This window comes from Macaca mulatta, chromosome 8 (genome assembly GCF_049350105.2).
Source record: "Macaca mulatta isolate MMU2019108-1 chromosome 8, T2T-MMU8v2.0, whole genome shotgun sequence".
Taxonomy (NCBI): domain Eukaryota; kingdom Metazoa; phylum Chordata; class Mammalia; order Primates; family Cercopithecidae; genus Macaca; species Macaca mulatta.
Genome location: NC_133413.1, coordinates 37,404,367 through 37,425,364, shown reverse-complemented (window position 1 = coordinate 37,425,364; position 20,998 = coordinate 37,404,367). Strand labels below are relative to the sequence as shown.

General features: G+C 37.5%; 1 protein-coding gene across 8 annotated transcripts in view; it reads right to left on the bottom strand.

Annotated features, from left to right (window-relative positions):
* UNC5D (unc-5 netrin receptor D) overlaps positions 1 to 20,998 on the bottom strand; it is a 571,089-nt gene that overhangs the window by 248,003 nt on the left and 302,088 nt on the right. The gene's annotated exons all lie outside the window — the stretch shown is intronic.

Genomic DNA, 20,998 nt, shown 5'->3' with positions numbered 1-20,998 from the left:
CCTATGAAACTGTGGAGATTGTCTGGCAATCTGTCTTGGATCTTGGATAACTCACCAGCTCACCGCCCCTTCAAAGGGAATGTGATTCCATTCTGCTTGCCTTTGGCCCACCCTCTGCCCCCAGCAACCTTCCACCATATATGATGGACTGCACTACCGAGGGTGAGAACTAACAGAAATCACTAATAGTTCTGAGCTTATAGCCAGCAGCTATAATTACATTTGTTCAAGTGAAAGGAATAAACTGGACTCTCCCCTAACCTTAGGAAATGGAGGAAGCAATATAAAAAGGTAAGTGCAGGAGGGAAAACTGTACTTCCCTGTTTCTTCATAGAGTGAGCAAAGACTTAAGTCCCAGGAAACTGCCACAAAATCAAAGGCAGGAGGATGTGATTGCTGAGCACAGTGAATAGGACAAGGAAGAGTGGCATCTTGTACCCTGAAAAGGCCCACCCTCAATCTGGGTGGGTACCATCTAATCAGCTGCCAGTGTGGCCAGAATAACAGCAGGTAGAAGAACGTGGAAAGACTAGACTGGTTGAATCTTCTGGCCTATATGTTTCTCCCATGCTGGATGCTTCCTGCCTTTGAACATCAGACTCCAAGTTCTCCAATTTTTGGGACCTGAACTGGCTTCCTTGCTCCTCAGCTTGCAGATGGCCTATTGTGGGACCTCACCTTGTAATCCTGAGTCAATACTCCTTAAGCAACTCCCCTTTGTATATACATCTATCCTATTAGTTCTGTCCTTCTAGAGAACCCCGCCTAATGCACTCACCCATCAGATCCAACTCTCTGAAAAGACTCTGGGAAAGGGGTGCATCTTGTGGCCTTACCTGGTTTTCTGCATGCCATCGATGCAGTTGTGACCAGAGCCTCTTGCTATTCATGCTTAAGTCAAGAACCCAAATCAGAAAGCACTGTCAATGGTAAACCTAATTCATTAAAAACAGAAGTATTGCTCTGACTGGGCATGGTGTCTCACGCCTGTAATCCCAACACTTTGAGAAGCCTAGGCAGGCAGATCACTTGAGGTCAGGAGTTTGAGACCAGCCTGGCCAACATGGCAAAACCCCATCTCTACTAAAAATAAAAATAGTATCCAGGCGTGGTGGCATGTGTCTGTAATCTCAGCTACTTGAGAGACTGAGGCAGCAGAATCACTTGAACCTGGGAGGCAGAGGTTGAAGTGAGCCAAGATCCTGCCACTGCACTCCAGCCTGGGCGCCAGAGTGAAGTGAGGCTCTGTCTAAATTAAAAAAAAAAAAAAAAAAAGAGTAATGTTCTGTTTCAGAACTACAGGAGGAATTCTTAAAAGTAAAAAGAGGTACAAAGGCTCAGACTTCAAGAGGTATTTTGTATAAGCAAGAAAATAAAAGACACCAAGTTAGTAAATGGCTCCTAACGACTGGGAACACACATGCACAGTTTGCCACTGGAACAAATTAAACGTAACTATAACTTGATTCTTCCAAATAAGATTTTTTTTCCCATTAAATACATCAGCTTAAGAGGAGGAAAAACAGCCTCACATAACAAAGAGTTTAAGAGACTATAAGCCTTGAAATGTATTTGCAATGGAAAAGCTAACTCACATTCAAGTAATTGTCAGCATAAAAAAATCGTACAGCAAATATTCTAAAAACTAAGGGCAAACAGTTTATGTCAAAAGTATAATAAAGTCAGAAAATAAAATGTGTATCTGTCACAGGAAGTAAGAGGGGTTTTGGGGTAGAATCTCAGATGTAGTTTTTTAAAAAGTATTTTAATTGTATTTAAAATGGATTTCACAAAATAAATCACATATTGTTTTGTTACTGAATGCTTATGCAAATTTCTATCTTCCACAAATACCAAGTCCCCGCAGGCTTTTGTAAATCCATACGTTAGAGGAAATGACAAAAGTATTAAAAGATTTTATATGAACATCAACTGCTTACACTCCCATTAGAGGCTTTAGTTCTGTCCAATTCATTGTTCAATTCATAAAAGGGCCACTTGATAAACAATACATACCCAAACCTACAGTGGTGGGCTGAGTAGACAGGCACAGACGTGCAATCTGAATGAAGCATTTTTGCTTTACTAGTAACGAGGCATGAATATGTCTATTTATCTGGCATAAATAAATGCCAAATAAGTAAAGGCACTAGATCATGTAATAGATCAAGTTTTAACCATTCAACTCACAAAACACAGAGAGATCTACAGGCAGTTAGGTTCCCCTTCTCCCATTTTAATAAATGTCCTTTAGATAAAGTAGCCTGTTCAGCCTGCATCTGAAAGACAGAGCAGGAGAGTGGAATGGACAAGCCTGAGGGTAACTGTCCTAGCTACCCAAGGATCCCCCTTAAGGATCAATCTTAAGCCAGGCACAACTCATGCCTGTAATCCCAGCACTTTGGGAAGCAAAGGCGAGAGGACCACTTGAGCCCAGGAGTTTGAGAACTGCCTGGACAACATAGTGAGACCCTCTTCTCTACAAAAAAATTAAAAAATAAAAAAATTAGCTGGGTGCATGCCTGTAGTCCCAGCTGCTTGGGAGGTTGAAGTCGGGGGGCTCACTTGAGCTCAGGAGGTAGAGGCTCCAGTGAGTCAAGATCACACCACTGGCATTCCAGCCTGGGTGACAGAGACAAAGAGAGACCCTGTTCCAGAAATCAATAGAATAAAGAAAAAGGAATCAGTTAGCATTCAGAGGATGACAAAAAGGTAGAATGTGACATTACATTTTTATTATTAAATAAATATAAAAAGGGCTGGGATCCATGAAAATAAGAAACAAAGGAAAATGATTTATTAGAGTGGCAGTGGGAAGGTGAGGGATTGTAGGTACATATTTGTATACATATCACTGTTTATTTGTATCCGTCTAACAAATGAGGTAGGTGAAAAGAAGAATCTTTTTTTTTCTTTTTTTTTTTTGCTTTGTATAGTGAGGTGCTGGGAGTGGTTACTGCCTATCCCTGTACCTCGCCCCGCCTTCTCACACCCCAAGTTCCACACTGGGTCAGGCTTTCATTCCTGGTGCAGCAAAGCCCTGCCCAGCTCAGCAGGGGGCTTCCCTCCAGCAAGAGGGCTTCCTCCCCTCAGCAGGCTGCCTCTCCGGGAGGACACCCTTCTTCATCCCACAGGGCAGTGAGTCACCTCTCCCTGCCTCTCCAACCCACACTTGCCAACCATGCTCAGCCCTGCCCAGTAGTTTTGAACTGAATTCTTCAGGAAATCATCAATTCTTTCAGTAAAAGGGAAGGCTAGGAAAGAAAGAGGAACAGGAACTGAAGTGGAAACTTTTAAGGGGCTTATAAATTGCTGACAGATTCTATTCTTTGGGACAGGGTGACAAGAGGTCACTTACTTTAATAGTTTTACGCAAGACTGCATGAATGCTTTTTTTCCTTCAAGATAAATTTATTCATAATCTCAACACATATGCCACAACTCCACTTTATAATTCAGAGAAAAGTTTTAAATTCTGGTAGGACAAATGGCTGGTGACTGATCCAGCCATCTGCCTCCTTCCATACCACATTCACAGCAGAGGCTGGAAAAATAACAGACTCAGATGACCTACTTGCAGGTCAGCATGGTCAGGTGACACTGGTTTAGCACATGAGTCATAAACAGAGGCTTCTGTGAAAGCTTATATTTCCCTGATATAAAGAATAGGTGTGACCAGGTGTGGTGGCTCATGCCTGCAATCCCAGCACTTTGGGAGGCGGAGGTGGGGGGATCACCTGAGGTCAGGAGTTTGAGACCAGCCCGGCCAACATGGTGAAACCCTGTCTCTACTAAAAATACAAAAATAAGCCAGGTGTGGTGGCGCACGCCTGTCATCCCAGCTACTCAGGAGGCTGAGGAAGGAGAATCACTTGAACTCGGAAGGCGGAGGTTGCAGTGAGCCGAGATCACACCGTTGCATACCAGGCCTGAGTGAGAGAGAGAGACTGTCTTAAAAGAAAAAAAAAAAAAAAAAAAAGAATAGGTGTGGTTGGTATTGTCCTTTCTCCTGTTTGTTCCTGACTTACCTGGGGAAGTTCGGGAGGAAAAGTCCAACAGGAATCCAGAAGTTCCAGCACAGACATCACTGAGAGCTTTAACTAACACCAGGATCATCCACCCCCAGATAATATATTGCAGCTTTTTTTTTTTTTTTTTTTTTATGATCCCTACTTATTTAAAGCAACTGATAGATTGTCTGTTGTGACAGAAAACATTCCTCACTGATACAGCTGCATCTTCCTTCTTACACAAAGCCAGCACTCCAAGCTTCACTTAATTAAATCCTAATGCCATCAGCTGTTCAGGAAAGAACCTTGGTAGGCTAAGGAACGTGGAAACTCCGTTAGCAGAAAGTCAAAATAAGAGCTGCCATTTACCAAGTGACTACAGATTGTGGTAATAAGTCTTCTACATGGATTTGATCATTTAAGAGGCACAGAAACTCTCCGAGGTGGGTGTCACTGTGCAACTGAGAAGATGCTTTAATTATGTGCCTTGTCTAAGGCTGCACTGACAGTAATTGGTGGGCTCAGAACTTGAATGCAGGTCTCTGATTCCAGCCACCTCAGAATTCCATTTTGTTTCAGAGGAATAGACTCTTACAAGTCTGATACTCTAATTTAGTGAATGCCTGTCGTAGGGTAATAGGGTGCAGTTCATAAAACCAAAAGATGATATAAAAACACACATTATCTGTGAGTCACTGCTTCACTTACAATAAGTGTGACATTTACCTTAAAGATCATTTGGTTAATCTGTCAGCTGGACTGCGATTCCAGGTCAGGATGGGTGTGTTAGGAACCCTTCCCAAAGAAGGCCTTGAGAAAATAAATATTTTTGAGAACTAGCGTTCTACTAACTATATTTAACTGACTAGACTTGCTCACCAAAGTCAGGAATAAAGAAGACAAAGAATCATTGTTTGAGAATAAAATAATAAGAATTTTTCTGTGTTTCATTTAGAAATAAATGTTTCTTTTAAAGCAGAAATATTTAACAACTAAAATTCCAATTAAAATATAAGGATGTGGTGAACGTTAGCAAGAAAAACAACTCGGCCAAAGGCAGTGCCATTCTATTAGGGTTAACCATAATAAACTGCCAATATTTGATCATTTGATGTGTTGTATTTGTAATGTAATTGGGCACAACGGGGCCCACAGTCATCCAAAATTGGGATTCATAAAATCCTGATCCATTGGATTATTAAGTGAAGTTGAGCATCAAGAGGTTTTGAGACATTCTAAATTATTTGTATACTTTTTTCTTAAGAGGATATTACTTTGAAATACATATCACTTTTTTTCTCCCTTTCTGTCTCCAAAGTGTGCTTGTCTTTTCACTATACAGGTATTTGTTTCAAAGTGTAAACAGGAACCACACCAAAAAGCAAAGACTAAATCTGCTAAAACTAAAGAAGTTTACATGAGAATCAAATACCCTGATAAAGTGTGCGTTTGTGACCTTGGGTGAGTAATTTAACCCTGATGTTCCATTTTTCTCATCCACAAAAATGGATGACTAAAATCTGTTGGTGCTTTGTGATGTTAAAATATATGTAAAAATAGAGTAAGTGGTTAAACGTTACATACATATTATGCAGCACCATGACCACCACCTTCAGCAGCATCACTGTGTGGACAAAGAATAGCATAAAAAGGAAACAATTACATTTATCATCCCTATGATTTCCATCCCCAAATTTATCCTAACATTTATAATTTGATTTTCTGATTGCTATTGTCATTTTCATCTCAGAATCTTAGTGATATGGACCCTTGCTTATAACACTTCTTTATAATTTGCTCCCTGTAGCTACATTAGTAAAATTCTGTTAGGTAAAAAATTCTGAACACATGCTGTGAAGCACTTATTCAATAAACATACAGTGAAATGGTTACACTGTACACCAGGCACATGACTATCTTGCAAAGCAGGCTAATACACAATGGGTTTCCTGTTGGCCAGGTCCCAAAACTATTGGCTTTAATATGCGAGTAGTTAATAAGCATAGGAGATTTCATAATATTCCAGAGACCCTCTCACTGCAATATGTAAATAGAGTAAGGCTCCTTAGAATTAGCTCTTTAACTTCCATTCATTTACTGTGAGTGTATTGGTCCACCGCAATGTGCAACTCAGAGCAGAAAGCCATAGCAGGAAAACCAAGTTACATAATCTAAAAGAGAATACAATAGAGCCAGGCTCTCTGCCTTTGTTTATGTAAATGTGACTTGTCTCCATATGGTTACTTAATTAGATAGGGGATGCATTTCGCCCATTTAATGCAGAACAGCAGCCAGAATTTTACATACCAAATATTTAATGCAATTTATTGAAATACAGACTCTTTCCCTAGGCCCCAGTAAAAGTTTTTTATTTTTAACTTAAAAACTATTCTTTCTTCCTAACCTGTAATAAAAATGGAAATATTTTATATCATTGCATTTGCATCATTCACCTCACCTGTGCAAATCTTATATATGACTAAGATATTATTTTATTGAGCAGATCTTAAATCCTGCAGAATGAAAGATGGGAAACAGCGCTTAAGACACATTCAAAGAAATCAAAGAGCCATTCTTAGTTCCTTAAAGAACTTCAAATTTCAGTATACCCTACAAAAGCACATTCATTATTCTCCAATTTATCAGTTTAATACATTCAATGTATTTAACACATTTTTTTTTTAAATAGACATGTATGCATGCCTACTAAGATTATACAATGTTCCAGGTACTAGGGATTCAAAGATGACTAAGACACAGTTACTTTCTGCCAGGAGCTCACAGACTAAAAATAGAGATAAATAGTAACAAATCTATGACAAGAATGCCTACAGTAAATTGGAAGTATATGCAAAGTGTCATCAGGTACAGAGGAGAGAGCCTAACTGTCCATGGGAGGGTTTATGGCTGGCATCACAGGGAAGATTATCCCTCATCACAGTCTGGATCAATGTGCTGACCAAGTGAGCAAGTTGGAGAAGGTATTCCAATAGTGCAGAGATTAAAAGGTAAGAGAGAAATTTTAGGGAGTGTGGGATGGCTGAAATATTACGTGCTACGAGTACATGGAAAGGAACTTGAAAAGTTAGGTAGAGCTAAATATCATCTTCATTAGAATGCACATTTTAAAGAGTTTGAGATTTTATTAAACCATTGGTCTTATGTGGGTCTGTTAAATTCAGTTTAGACTAAAGCTGCCTCCTATTTTAAATTATGCCTAAAGCCGACGGTTCACATCGTGTTCAAATAAGATAAACACTGAGCTGTAACTGATCTGGCTGTTTCTGAACTTCACTTCCGTTTTCTAAACGTCACTTTCCTTTTCTGTCCATAAATCTTCTTTGACCACGTGGCAGTGTAGAGTCTCTCTAAACCTATTTTTGTTCAAGGACTGCTTGATTCGTGAACAGTTCTTTGTTCAATTCAACTCGGTTAAATTTAATTTGTTTAAAGTTTTTCTGTTAGCAATTCTAACATCTCTCCTTTCTGTGTGCCTTGAACTAGGAACTTTCAGAGATGCAGACACAGAGTAACCACCAGATTATAGAAAGAAAGCTGTCTTGGTTTACAGCACGGGCCCTAAGACCAGTTCAGCTCTGCATACTTTGAATGCGGGAGAACCCATGCTGGTCCTAATACACAGGACAGTTATTCTTTCAGCCATACTAACACAGGTGACTTGTTTCCCAAGAGGGCCACAAGGGAAAGTTTTGTTTTTCTTTGATTGTTAACTTGTAACCATCATTTTAGCTTTTACTTCAGTCATCTCCAAAACTGGCCTCTCAAATTAGATCTAAGCCAGAGATTCTACACCAGTTATGATGGCAGGTACAGCTTTGTCCCCTAATGGAAACATACAGTGATTTAACCGGAGACACCTGTTCCCATAACAGTTTATTCAAAGAGACTGAAGTAAGATGTCAAATTGAGTCCAGGTGTTTTTCTCTGGGTCCTGCAATGTTAGTAATTCAAGTTTGTATTAAGTTTTTTGCTTTTTCTCTATTTTTAGGTTTCTAGAATAAACACATAACCAGGAAACACACACACACACACACACACACACACAGACACACACCTGTTTTAGTGAAAGAATATAAAAGGCTTCCTAAACTATGGCAATTCTAGCTTTCACTTCATAGTCTCTAACTTTAGTGTATTAAAATCCACGTATCAAGGAAAAACAAAATATAAATGTATTTAGGAAAAATGAAAAAGAATAAGATTATAAGATTTATAACAATTATTCATTTTAAGATGTAAAAAGGAATATCTTGCTGAGAATATGGAGACGGAGTTTGTAAATTGTTTAATTCCTCCCCCAACAATGGATACATTTGTGTATGAACATGTACCACTGACAAATTTTCAAATTCATGAAAACCTAGTGGGATTTGGGAAAGGTTTTGCTTTCAAAGTGTTACTGCTTTTCATTTGTAACTGACAGTTTTCAAGAGTGAGGCCATTCATAGTTATGGAAAAATGGTAGTTTTAATGCAACATTGAATGACAGAAAACTAAACAATCAAACACCATTCTCATATTTTTCACTCCTGGAAAATTACCTTTCAGGAAGAGCTTTATGTTTTATGTTCTGCACACTAATACAGCAAGGATTTTCAATATTTTTATGACAAAAAGAAGAAACAAAAGAGGGAAAACGAAACTGTAAGGAACAAACATTAAATTCTCTTTGAAAGAAGTACACTCCTATTAGATGTCAGGTCACATAAAATCTCAGACTGTGGCCATTTAGCTGCATATCTCATTTAGCTGATTTGACTGGAACATGGTTTGATGTAAATTTTGGTACGTGATGTGAACACAGGCAAAATAGGGTGGAAGATCACCTTAGGGAAAATTCAAACCAACTCTCCTATCTTAGAAGTCATGCAGGCTCTCAGAGGCTAAACAACTTGCCAACAAGTTCTGAGTCACAGGCACAGGATAAAAACCTCTTTGCACTGACATTCAGAACAGCACTTTTTTTCATCATGCCGATTTTGTTTTGGTGGAACACGAAATATTAAATTGACAACTAAATTTTGTGTTATTTTCTGTTGAGAAATTTTACCCTCCAAAATCTTGGAAAGTATCTTTTATGGTGATCTTGTAACTTGTAAACATTCTACAGTCCGATATAGTAAAATTGAAAACATAGTTAACATTTTATGATATATTATAGAAAATTATGGTTTATACTAAATTATAGAAAAATACAAATACGTGTTAAAAATATTCTTACCCATTGTCACCAAATTCCCAAAGACCAATACTATTAATAATTCGATATGATTCATTCTAGTATCTGTTTCAGATGTATACTTAATAGGTTGGTTTTGTATACATAGAACACACATATATTTGTAATATGTTATCTCATTTTTTTCATGGTATTACCTCCTCATAAAACTGATTCTAATGACTGCAGGTGTGTCAGTGTTGATCTATTTCTTTACTATTTAATATTTAGTTATATCCAAATTTTAGTATTATATTGATACTATAATCCTCCACATATCTATATCATACCCAAATTTATATCTTCAGTAGAGTTGTCTCTCTGAAGCTTCAATTCTACACATAAAATTGCCTCTAAATATATTTACTTAAATGTCCTGAAGACCCCTCAAACTTTTATGCCTCAAACAGACTTATTGCTTGGCCCCAATACTGTTTTTTGGCCTACATTCCATAAAGTTCATAATGGCTCTGGGATTCACTGGGTTCCCTAAGCTAGATCTTGGGTATCACCTACTTTTCTTCCATTCATCCCCTATATCGAATTCATCACTAAACCCCATTGATTCCCTCTCTTAAATATCCTTCAAATTGAGCAATTGCTCTTCATCTTCATTCTTCCTATGCTTGTCTGAGTCACCACCATCATTCCCCTACATGACTACAATGGATCCTTTTTCTCTTCTGCCTGCCCTCCTTCAATCCCTCCTACACACTGCAAAGCAGAATGCTCTTTCCAAAATGCAAATTCAAATATGTCATTCTGTCTTGAAGTTCTTAATCCTTTGGATAAAATTCCTCAGTCTTTTGAATAAAATTCTTATACATATATATGTGTGTGTGTGTGTGTGTGTGTGTATATATTTATCATGACTGACGAGGCCTTTCATGATGTGGTCCCTGTATTTATCACCAGCTTCAATGTCTAATCACTTCACCACCTGGAAGCTATAGGGACTGCCACTCATTTCTTTTAGGTATCTAAGTGCTCTTCACCTGGAGCTCACACGCATGCTTTTCCTTCTTCCCCATGATACAAATGTCCCCCCTCTCTTGCTTATAGCCGATTCTCCTCCTTTGGATTCAGTTTAGTTGACACATCTTATGTAAGGCTACCAGAGTTCCCTAAATCCTAGGTTGGTTACATTCCTCTTCTTTGCCCTTCCATAATACTTCACACGACTAAGCAACTATTCATGTATACCAATGCCCAATTATTCATGTATGTAATTATTCATGTATATTATGTATATCTAGACTATAGGTTCCATGAAAGCAAAGGATGTGAGACCCTTCATTATTTATATCACCAATGGTTAAATAGCTCTGAGACTTTACTTGTGTTGAATAATTTCTTTTTAAAAATAAACATAAATAAATAAATCTGTGAAAAAATACTGTGGACCATGATCTTTGCAATAAAATGTACTGAGTGCAAATGATGCATTAGCAGATATCTTTTTAAATTTTTATTATTTAATTTTTATTTATTTACTTATTTTGAGACAAGATCTTCTCCAGGCTGGAGTGCAGTAGTGCCATCACAGTTCACTGCAGCCTCGAATTCCAGGGTCAAGTGGTCCTCCCATCCCAGCCTCCTTAGTACCTGGTACTACTGATGTGTGACACCACGCCCAGCTAATTATTTTCACTTTTTATGGAGATATGTTTTCTCTCTGTTGCCCAGGATGGTCTTGAACTCCTGGTGTCAAGTGATCCTCTCACCTCGACCTTCCAAAATGTTAAAATTATAGGCATGAGTCACCGTATCCTGCCCTAAATTTATTTTCAAAAGGAGTATTCAAATTGACATGGGCACCAGCATTATAGCAGCTTACCAATTTTCCTCATCTTCACCAGCATTGAACATAATCTTTGAGATATTTGTTAGTTAATGGATAAAAATAATATTAATTGCTTAATGTATACTTTCTGATTACTAGCAAAATATTAAACCATATTTTTCCACTATTTTTGTTCACCTTCTGAATTTTCTTTATATTTTTATCATTTAAATTTTATGTTTTACAATTTTAAGGAGAATGTGGCTCTATAATATCTAAAAAGAAGTAAAACATAATTTGAATATATATATTTCATTGTCTTAGCATCAAGATCTTAAATGATACCAATAACACCTTGTTTTTGTTTGTTTGTTTTGTTTTTGAGACAGAGTCTCGCTCTGTTGCCCAGGCTGGAGTACAGTGGCACGATCTCGGCTCACTGCAACCTTTGCCTCCCAGGTTCAAGATTCTCCTGCCTCAGCCTCCCAAGTAGCTGAGACTACAACAGGTGAACACTACCACACCTGGCTAATTTTTGTATTTTTATTAGAGACAGGGTTTCACCATAGTGGCCAGACTGGTCTCGAACTCCTCCTCACCTCGTGATTAGCCCACCTCTAGCCTCCCCAAGTGCTAGAATTACAGGCAGGAGCCACCATGCCCAGTCACACCTTGCTTTTTATGTTATTTCTTCCAATTCATTAATTCATTCGTGATCATATTTTTAAAAGAATTTTGGATTACAGCAATCAAGAGACGAATTTAACTATCCCAAATGCAACAGAATTTTGACCAGAATGGGTATCTCTAGACAAAAGCAGGTCTTGTGCAGGGAATAACATACATCTTTAAAAAATAAAAAAAGAAATTAATGCTTTATGTGGAGGATTCATAAAGAAAAGGAAAAGAAATGGGATTTGTTTTCAGTTTAATGAGATGACCTTCTTTTCACAACAAAGTCCTTCTTCTGGAAATCACCTAAGACATTGATATGAGGATGAAGTTTTGATGCTCATATGAAATCCTTTAATTCCTTTGTTATTTTTCCTAATACACAGATTTAGTTGAGCCTGCTGGGATGTGGTATTTAGTCAAGATTGACAATACACCACATGGTACCAGTGTCCAGTAATAGAAGCTGTGCCCTGATTTGATTTGACAGTTATCTGATTGGGATGTGAAACTTGTACAACTGAGGGGGCTTAATTTCCTTATCCTCCTTGGAGAAAATGCTAGACACAGTCAGAAACAGATTTATACCAAGTTGTATTTGAAGCACAAAATATTGTTCCTCCTGATATTTTTTATCAAGAGGCAATCTGCTGCAGGGAAACAAATGTAGGCTTTGGAGTTAAGACAGAGCTAGATTCAAATCCAAGCTTTCTTATTATTTAGCTGTGTGATCTTAGACAAGATATCTAACTTACCTTACCTTCTATATTCTTCCAGGTAGAAAGAGAATATCAAACCACAAGGTTATTGTGTGCATTCAGTGGCTACATGAAAATAAACTTGGATAATGTATGGCATATAATAGGCACTCAGTCTATAATAGGATATTGTATAGCATATTATTATTAAGGAAAAATTAAGGGATGGGTGGAGAAGGATAAAGCAGAGATAGAGTCGCATCCTGTAGATTATTATTACTTTTTGTTTGTGAGGGAGAAAATGCTAGAGCAAGAGCCCAGTCTACTCAATGGCACTCCAGGAAAAGCCTGAATATTTTACATATTTTTTCCTTACAAAGCAGTATCTAACATTACAACCCAGTAGCCAATACTAGAGACCTGGATGCTCTTGAAGGGTTAAGGCTACCTGTCTTTGCCATCATGTGTTTGGTAAAGAGCTTTATGTACATCACTGGAAGACCTGCTGTTGTACCTCGAGATTTTGGCATTTGACTTATGGAGCTTAAAAACAAAACAAAAACAAACAAAAAAAAACAAAACCAATAAAAGAAAAACACAAAAAACAGCAACAACAACAACAAAAAGTCTATTACATACTTAAGCTGCTTAGTATACCTAATCAGCTTAGTTGCACTGGGGTGAAGCCTGGTATGCATACTGTCAGCAAGAAGAATGGGGGGAGAAGAGCACTCTAACAGAGTAAATTTAATTGCATTATGTGATTTAATTACGTAGTTATCTCAGCACCCTACCTCCATGTACAAATAAATAGGAATCAGACAATCACGTGCATATTGCTAGACCATTATAGTTTGCTATTTATCATCAATAGGTTGATAGCTTGCAGGTATCCGTGGCTTACAGCAAGCACTTAATTTTGCTGGCACCCAGGGTCTGGATCAGGAGATCGTTAATGGCCTGTATTACTACTGTACAGGTTTTGAAATTAAAAGAAACAACCAACATTACTTGGTACTTTGGGGGAAAATATTAAACCATCAATCAAATGGGTCAGTGTGCCCTAAGAGGAATGAGGCATTCCCTAACATTTAGAGGTAACTTCCAGAGCAAATATGTGGGAGTTCAGAGAGTTTCAAAATTTTCGTGTTAGGTAAGTAGGCATAGAAAGGGAAAGAAAAAAATGGATGTTGATATTATTGCACTATATATGTATGTATTTTCTTCTATCTCTCAATCTTTTTTTGTAGCCCAAATATATATTAAAACACGTTTGACTACAGGGCTTTCTTGATCAAATGTAGTATCTTTGTACATTTCAAATATTAGAGAAAGGACACTGTATATCCCAGGAAGGACCTATTTTGTGGTACCTTTACTTAAAAATGGCCCTGAATACTTTTTGGATACTATTTTATATAAATGAGTCAACATAGTTATTTTGAATTGATCTTGAAGTAAATCTAGAATCATCAACCCACAGTTTCTCCAGCAGAAGACCAGAGTAAACGTAACTTATTTTGAATTGATCTTTAAGTACATCTAGAACTATCAACACAAGGTTTCTCAAACAGGATACCAGTGATGGTGTTTATAGTTGATGTCACATTAGTGTTAGAATTTAACATCATAACTGCAAATTAGAAATAAGCACACTTAGTACTCCCATATGAAGACAATGTCATTAAAAGACATTAAAATCCGTGTTTAGACAGTGTTTAAAGTGGACAGTATGATGGAAACAATGGCACAACAGTGTCAGAGAAAGCTGACAAACACCATTACGAGTTGCTCATCAAAAAAACTCTAGATAAATGCTACATTACCATTTCCTCCTTATAATATTATATAATTCCTGTGATGTAAAACTACAAAAGAAAACTGAGGCCTACAAATTACTTTTTTGCATTGACAAATGATTATATATTATATCAACTATAAAAATAACCAGTTGTTTCTAGAATTCACGATAAACTTAACTGGGCATTGTCAATGATTAAATATTGTATCCTCCCCTTTCCCACTGCCAAATTAAAATGTTGAAAATCTGATGCCCAATTCGCTGGTGTTAGGAGGTGGGGCCCTTATAAATTAATTAGGTCATGAGAGTAGTGACCATATGAACAGGATTATAGTGCCCTTAGAAGAAACAGGAAAGGCCAGGAGTGGTGGCTCACGCCTGTAAATCCCAGCACATTGAGAGGCTGAGGTGAGCAGATCACCTGAGGTCAGCAGTTTGAGACCAGTCTGGCCAATATGGTGAAACTTTGTCTCTATTAAAAATATAAAAATTAGCTGGATGTGGTGGCATGTGCCTGTGGTCCCAGATACTCAGGAGGCTGAGGCAGGAGAATCGCTTGAACCCAGCAAGCAGAGGTTGCAGTGAGTCGAGATCATGCCACTGCACTCCAGCCTGGGCGACAGAGTGAGAGTCAAAAAGAAAAAAAAAAAAAAAAAGAAAACAGGAGAAACAGGAGAGCTTCTTTTCATTCTGCTCTCCCTTATGTGAGAGCACAAAGAAGAAACAGCCATCTGCTAACAAGGAAGCTGGCCCTCACCAGACAGGGAATCTTCTAGTACCTTTATCTTGGACTTAGCCCCAAGAACTTCGAGCAATGAGTTTCTCTTGTTTAAGCCACCCAGTCTACAGAATTTTTGTTATAGTGGTCTGAACTGACTGTGACAGATGCCCATCTTTCAGGAAGGAACTCTGGAATACAATGATTATCACACACAAATAATTCAAATAAAAACAATCCCTACTGGATCACCTGCTATATACAGCACTGGCCAGAAAAGAAAATCAATCTGGAAGTACTTGAAGGTAAAGGGATTAGGGAAAATCATAAACATCTCAATTTGGAACAAGGAGAAGAAAACAAAAACAAAAATACAAACAAACAAACAAACAAACAAACGTAACCAAAAAGCCAGCCTACAATTTTTACCATTTGATGTATCGGAGTACAAGCGATAGGTGTCATTTTTTAAAAATCTTTTTTTCGAAGTGACATTCCATTACGTAGAGAACCCCATTATAAAACGTGACGAGAGCAGAAATAAAGGCACAGAAACATTTGACCCATGATGGATACAAATAGTCATTTACGCTTTCATTATAGACAGGGTCAAGGAGGAAGACCGTGTGCCTGCAGCAGATGGAGACACGGAGGGTACCCAAAGATCAGATATATCAAAGGATGCAATTACTGAAGCACACTGGGCATTTATATGCCATTTTCTTATATCGGGGGAGGCATTTGAATACTCAGGGGAAACTAGTATATATGAGATAAGCATGTATCCCTCCTGGTTAATTAATCTCTTTTCTTAGATGGCAGAAAATAGAAGGATTTTCTTCAGGTGGGGAAAACAATGAACTCTTTATCTCTCAATATGTAAAGTGCTTGGAAATAATTCTGGAGAGATTAAAATGTTAGCATTGCAAAAAAAAAAAAAAAGAAAAAGAAAAAGAAAAACAGAAAAAAAAAAGAAACAATTTACTGGTTTTCCATTTTACCCTGTGAATGTAGTCCCTAACTCTACTCCACACAAATCCCAGCTCAAACGATTATGACAACTACAGCTCAGGTGGAAGAGGCCAGTGATCTAGGAATCTGCTTGGCTTTCAAGGTACTAAATGCTTTTGAGGCAGTGACTATATGCAGAACAGGCAAGATGGATGAGGTCAGTTCCCACTATTATTATAGCTGCAGTGTCCAAGGACTCAGGGAGCCACTTTCTGGAAGGTGTACCACTCTCCCCAGGACTGCAGGGAACAATGTAAGCCTTCAAGATAAATGTGGACCCTGGGTTTGGTGGACAGTCTGGGTTTGGTGGACAGTCTGGGCCTGTCACAAATGCAGATTCCTAGTTTTCTATGAGAAAGTAGAAAACAGCAGACTTCAGTGAGATTAATTATACATCAAAGCAACATTCTCAATTGGTAATCATAGACTTAAAGGTAAAACTACTAGAACAAAATCGGGCTTTTTCCCTTTGTATCACAGAGAATGATTTCACTGCTGGGCCAGTGTCACACTGCAGTGAATCACAGAAAAATGTAATGCTTAATGAGCCAAATATGAAGATAATTATGCCAGTTATATTTGGGACACACACAAAATAAGGGACTATATTTGTAGACTCTTCATGAACACTCCAGGGCAGGGAGAGAAAAGAAGATTTTCTTTTTAAATAGCTAAACTGGATTTTACTATGACTAAATTACCTTTGAAGTAACACATCGCTTTTCTGCACAATTAAAACAAAAAAGTTAGTTAAAAGAGCACATTCCTAATTTCAGAGGCTACAAATGGACTTTTAGGTTGCTCTGAAACTTCAACTCGATTTTATCCTCATGACCTTCAAGGGAATAATCAGGTCTGTCATTTCTTGAAAATTATCTACTTATATCAGGATGTCTTTGCATAGATGCTTTTTAAAATTGTGAATTAATGTTGCAGATTAACTAATACAACAGGCCAGTCATGGTGGCTCATGCCTGTAATTCCAGCACTTTGGGAGGCCGAGGTGGGAAGATTGTTTATGTCCAGGAATTCGAGATCAGCCTGGCCAACATAGTAAGACCCCCGTCCCTGCAAAATATAAAAAGTTAGGTAGATGTTGTGGTATGTGCCTGTAGTTCTAGCCACTTGGGAGGCTGAGTTAGGAGGATTGCTTTGGTCCTGGATATTGAGGCTGCAGTGATCCATGAGTGCACCACTGCACTCAGCCTAAGTGACGGAACAAGACTCAGTCTCAAAAAAACAAAAAACAAAAATCTATATATAATACAATGGTACCATTGCAATTATTAAAACAAACAAACAAACAAAAAACAAAAAACAGTAGTTCCAGGGCCAGGCGCGGTGGCTCATGCCTGTAATCCCAGCACTTTGGAAGGTCGAGGCGGGTGGATCATGAGGTTAGGCGATCGAGAACATCCTGGCTAACACGGTGAAACCCCGTCTCTACTAAAAATATAAAAAATTAGCCAGGCGTGGTGGCGGGCGCCTGTGGTCCCAGTTACTCCGGAGGCTGAGGCAGGAGAATGGCGTGAACCCGGGAGGCGGAGCTTGCAGTGAGCCGAGATCGCACCACTGCACGCCAGCTTGGGCGACATAGCGAGACTCCGTCTCAAAAAAAAAAGTGGTTCCTAAATCACAAAAACAGTTGAAGAAAGAAATACATCTAGATCCATGTAATAGGCTTTATTGTATTGTTGGATATCAAAGATAATCATTGATTGGCAAATGCTGTTAATCAGGCTTATTCAAGCAAGTTTTCAGAGCAAGGGTACAAATCATATTATGTTGTGGGTTGAAGAAAACAGTGCTTAAGAAAAAATCTTTAGATGAATGTTAGGGATGTCTTCATTATGGAAAAAACAGAAAGGAAGAGAGTGGTCCAAATCTACTTTTAGAATCATTACATATTAAGGCTTAGAAGAGACAATAGAGGTCATCCAGTTTCACGTTTTATAAACAAGATGAGTATCTTCTTAGATACTTAGTAATTTGTCTAGGTTCACTGAAGTAGTTAATAGTACAATTGAGGTTAGGGTTCTAGAAACACAGCTCTTAAGAGTTCTTTCTACCATACAGCAGAGATTCCAGTGAAAAAATATCTGACATTTAAACCCAAAGTTGCCTTAAATGATTGCTTTTCTTCTAGATGAAACTTCCTCTCTTTGCGAAAACAGTTCACAGGGTAAAAATATCCCAAGGCATTTCAGCAATTGATTGAAATCACAAGCTCATTGTAATCATCTTCATAAACCCTTGGAGTTCTGTGAGGGCTCCTCTGATCAGAAAAAGGGCAAATGAAATATTTATCTTTGAGGGAATTTAGATTGTGGCTTCACATGAGAGCTCATCAAAGACAAGAACAGAGTTTAGATCAGATTACTGCTAAGTGGGTGCACAACTGATTAGAAAAGTGATTCCCCAAATCAGATTTTAGACATCCAAGGATGACACCAGTTATCTAAAGCATTGTAACAGAATTTATCCCCAAAATACTCCCAGAGTAAAATTTTTTTAAAAATGTTACTTTTAGAATCACTAGATATTTTATGAAGATAGTAGGATGAGCAGGCGGTGTTGTATATCATGTTTGCTGATGGGGAGCACGGTGTTATGGTGTTATGAAATCTAAGACTTTGGATGCACAAACCATCATGTGGTTTGGGCTCATTGCTCTAATTTATAAAAACGTTCTGATTACGGCTGGGCTATAGAGAATGTGTTCATTAAGGTGCTAATGCTGATGAGAACCAATTTAGCTAAGCCCATAACAACCTTAGAGCAGATACTTAAAATATCATGTAACCTTTTAACAATTTTGAAAAGTGGGTATCTAAAAATAGAAACACAAATAAAAGAGGTCACTAGGAATACTTTGGATGGGAGAATAATCTTCTAACCCAGGGTCATATGATCTTTTAAGATTCAGTTGAAATTCTCACCAAACAATCCATCATGGGGCTGGAAATTACAGCATTAGAATCAACTAACTGCTTGTAACTTCAACAGGGTGCTTACGAGGCAGAAGCCTAGAGGTCTCAGAATTTTGGGGACTCTGTTTTGTTTTTGTTTTTGTTTAATTTATGCACTTCTACATTAGTTAATCAGTTATCTTTTTATGTTATTTGAGACACTGTTTCTCTGTCACACGTCAACCACTCTTAAAACATGGTCCTTTTCCTGATTTCCTAAAAATTAAAAAAAAAAAAAAATGTCCTGACTTACTTATTACACAAAGTCTTTGTTGAATAGCAGGATTAATTTAACATCCTGAGTACTGGAAGCCATTTAAGTGGTAGGAAAACATATTTTACATTGAATATCAGATATTCATTTTCATAAAAGTAATATGCCCACTCGTTTTCTTCTTTGTTATTTTCTCTCACATCTCATGTTCACATCTATTCCTCCTCTGCCTCCTCCCTTTCAAAAAAGTTTTTTAAAACTTCACATTTTTTGGAAAAAAAATGCATTCCCTCTTTTTTCTAATCCAAAACATTTCATATTTGTACAACCAAAGACTCATTAATGTACTAGTCTAAGAAAGCAATGAGCAATCTCTTCATGATGTTACCCTTTGTCTCTCCCTAGCAGTCTCTTGAGTGAAAAAGGAACAATATAAACATACACTGTTCCATTAATGTCAATTGCTCCATCTCCTTCAAAAAAGGAGAAAGCTGTATTGAATTTCATTATGAAGTATTTTATACAAACAAAACTTTTGGTAGTAAGCATTTATTAAAATTAGATATGAATTGTAAATATCAGAAACAAAGCAGGACAATAAATCCATCACTCAGTCTAAGAAAATGGGACTTTCTTTCCCAGCACGATGACTCTGTAATGAACCTCATGTGAAACTCAATGGTAATGACCACCACTTTGGATTGGATTTTTTTTTCTTTCTTTTTCAGGTCTCTCCCTCATTTATATGTTCATGGTTTTATCACACGGGTATACATACTACCCTAGACAACATACTGTTTAGCTGATTGGTTTTGAACTTTATAAAACCTACAGCAGAATACATACATTCTTCTGATTGCATCTTATAAAAACATCTGATATATAACCCACATACCATATAATTCACCAATTTAAAGTGTACAATTCAATGGTTATAATATAGTCACAGAGCTGTACAACTATCACCACAATCTAAATTTAGAACATTTTCATCGCCCCCAAAAGAAATCCTGAACCCATTAACAGTTGTTCCCCACTCTTCCTTATTCCACAGCACTTGGCAACCATCAATCTATTTTCTGTCTTAACGGATTTGCCTACTTTGGGTATTTCATATAAATGGAATCATATAAAATGTGACCATTTGTGACTGGCCTCTTTCACTTAGCACAGTATTTTCAAAGTTCATCCATGTTGTAGCATATGTTGATGCTTCATTTTTTTACATTGATAAATAATATCCCTTGTCTGGCTATACTACTGTTTGTTTTTCATTCATCAGTTGATAGGCATTTGGGACATTTTATCTATTAGGGATAACTCTGCTATGATTCTTCATGAATGAGATTTTACGTGAACATGTGTTTTCATTTTTCTTGAGTAGAGTATAACCCAGGTGTAAAATTTGCAGGGGGGTCATATGGCAGCTCTATGCTTAACTTTGAAGAAGAGCCAAAGTCTCTTCCAAAGTGCCTGTACCATTCCACGTTTCCACCAGCAATGTATGAGGGTTTAATTTTCTCCACATCCTTGCAAATACTTATTATTATCTTTCTTTTTGATTACAGCCATCCTAGTGTGTGTGAAGTAGTATCTCAGTACAGTTTTGATTTCTCTAAAGGCTAAGGATGTTGAACTTTTTTTTCCCATGTTTCTTAGCCATTCATATTCTTCTGATTGCTTTTTTGAACTCAGTGTTGTTTTTACAGTTCACCTTTGTCAATGCAGGTATTTTGAGTTTTTGCATTTTCATTATAGTATTCTATTATGTGAAAATATCATGATTTACTTATTCAATCTGTCAATGAACATTTAGGTTGTTTACTTTGTTTTGCTATTTGAAATAATTCTGCTATAACATGTTTTAGATACCTTTTTTTATG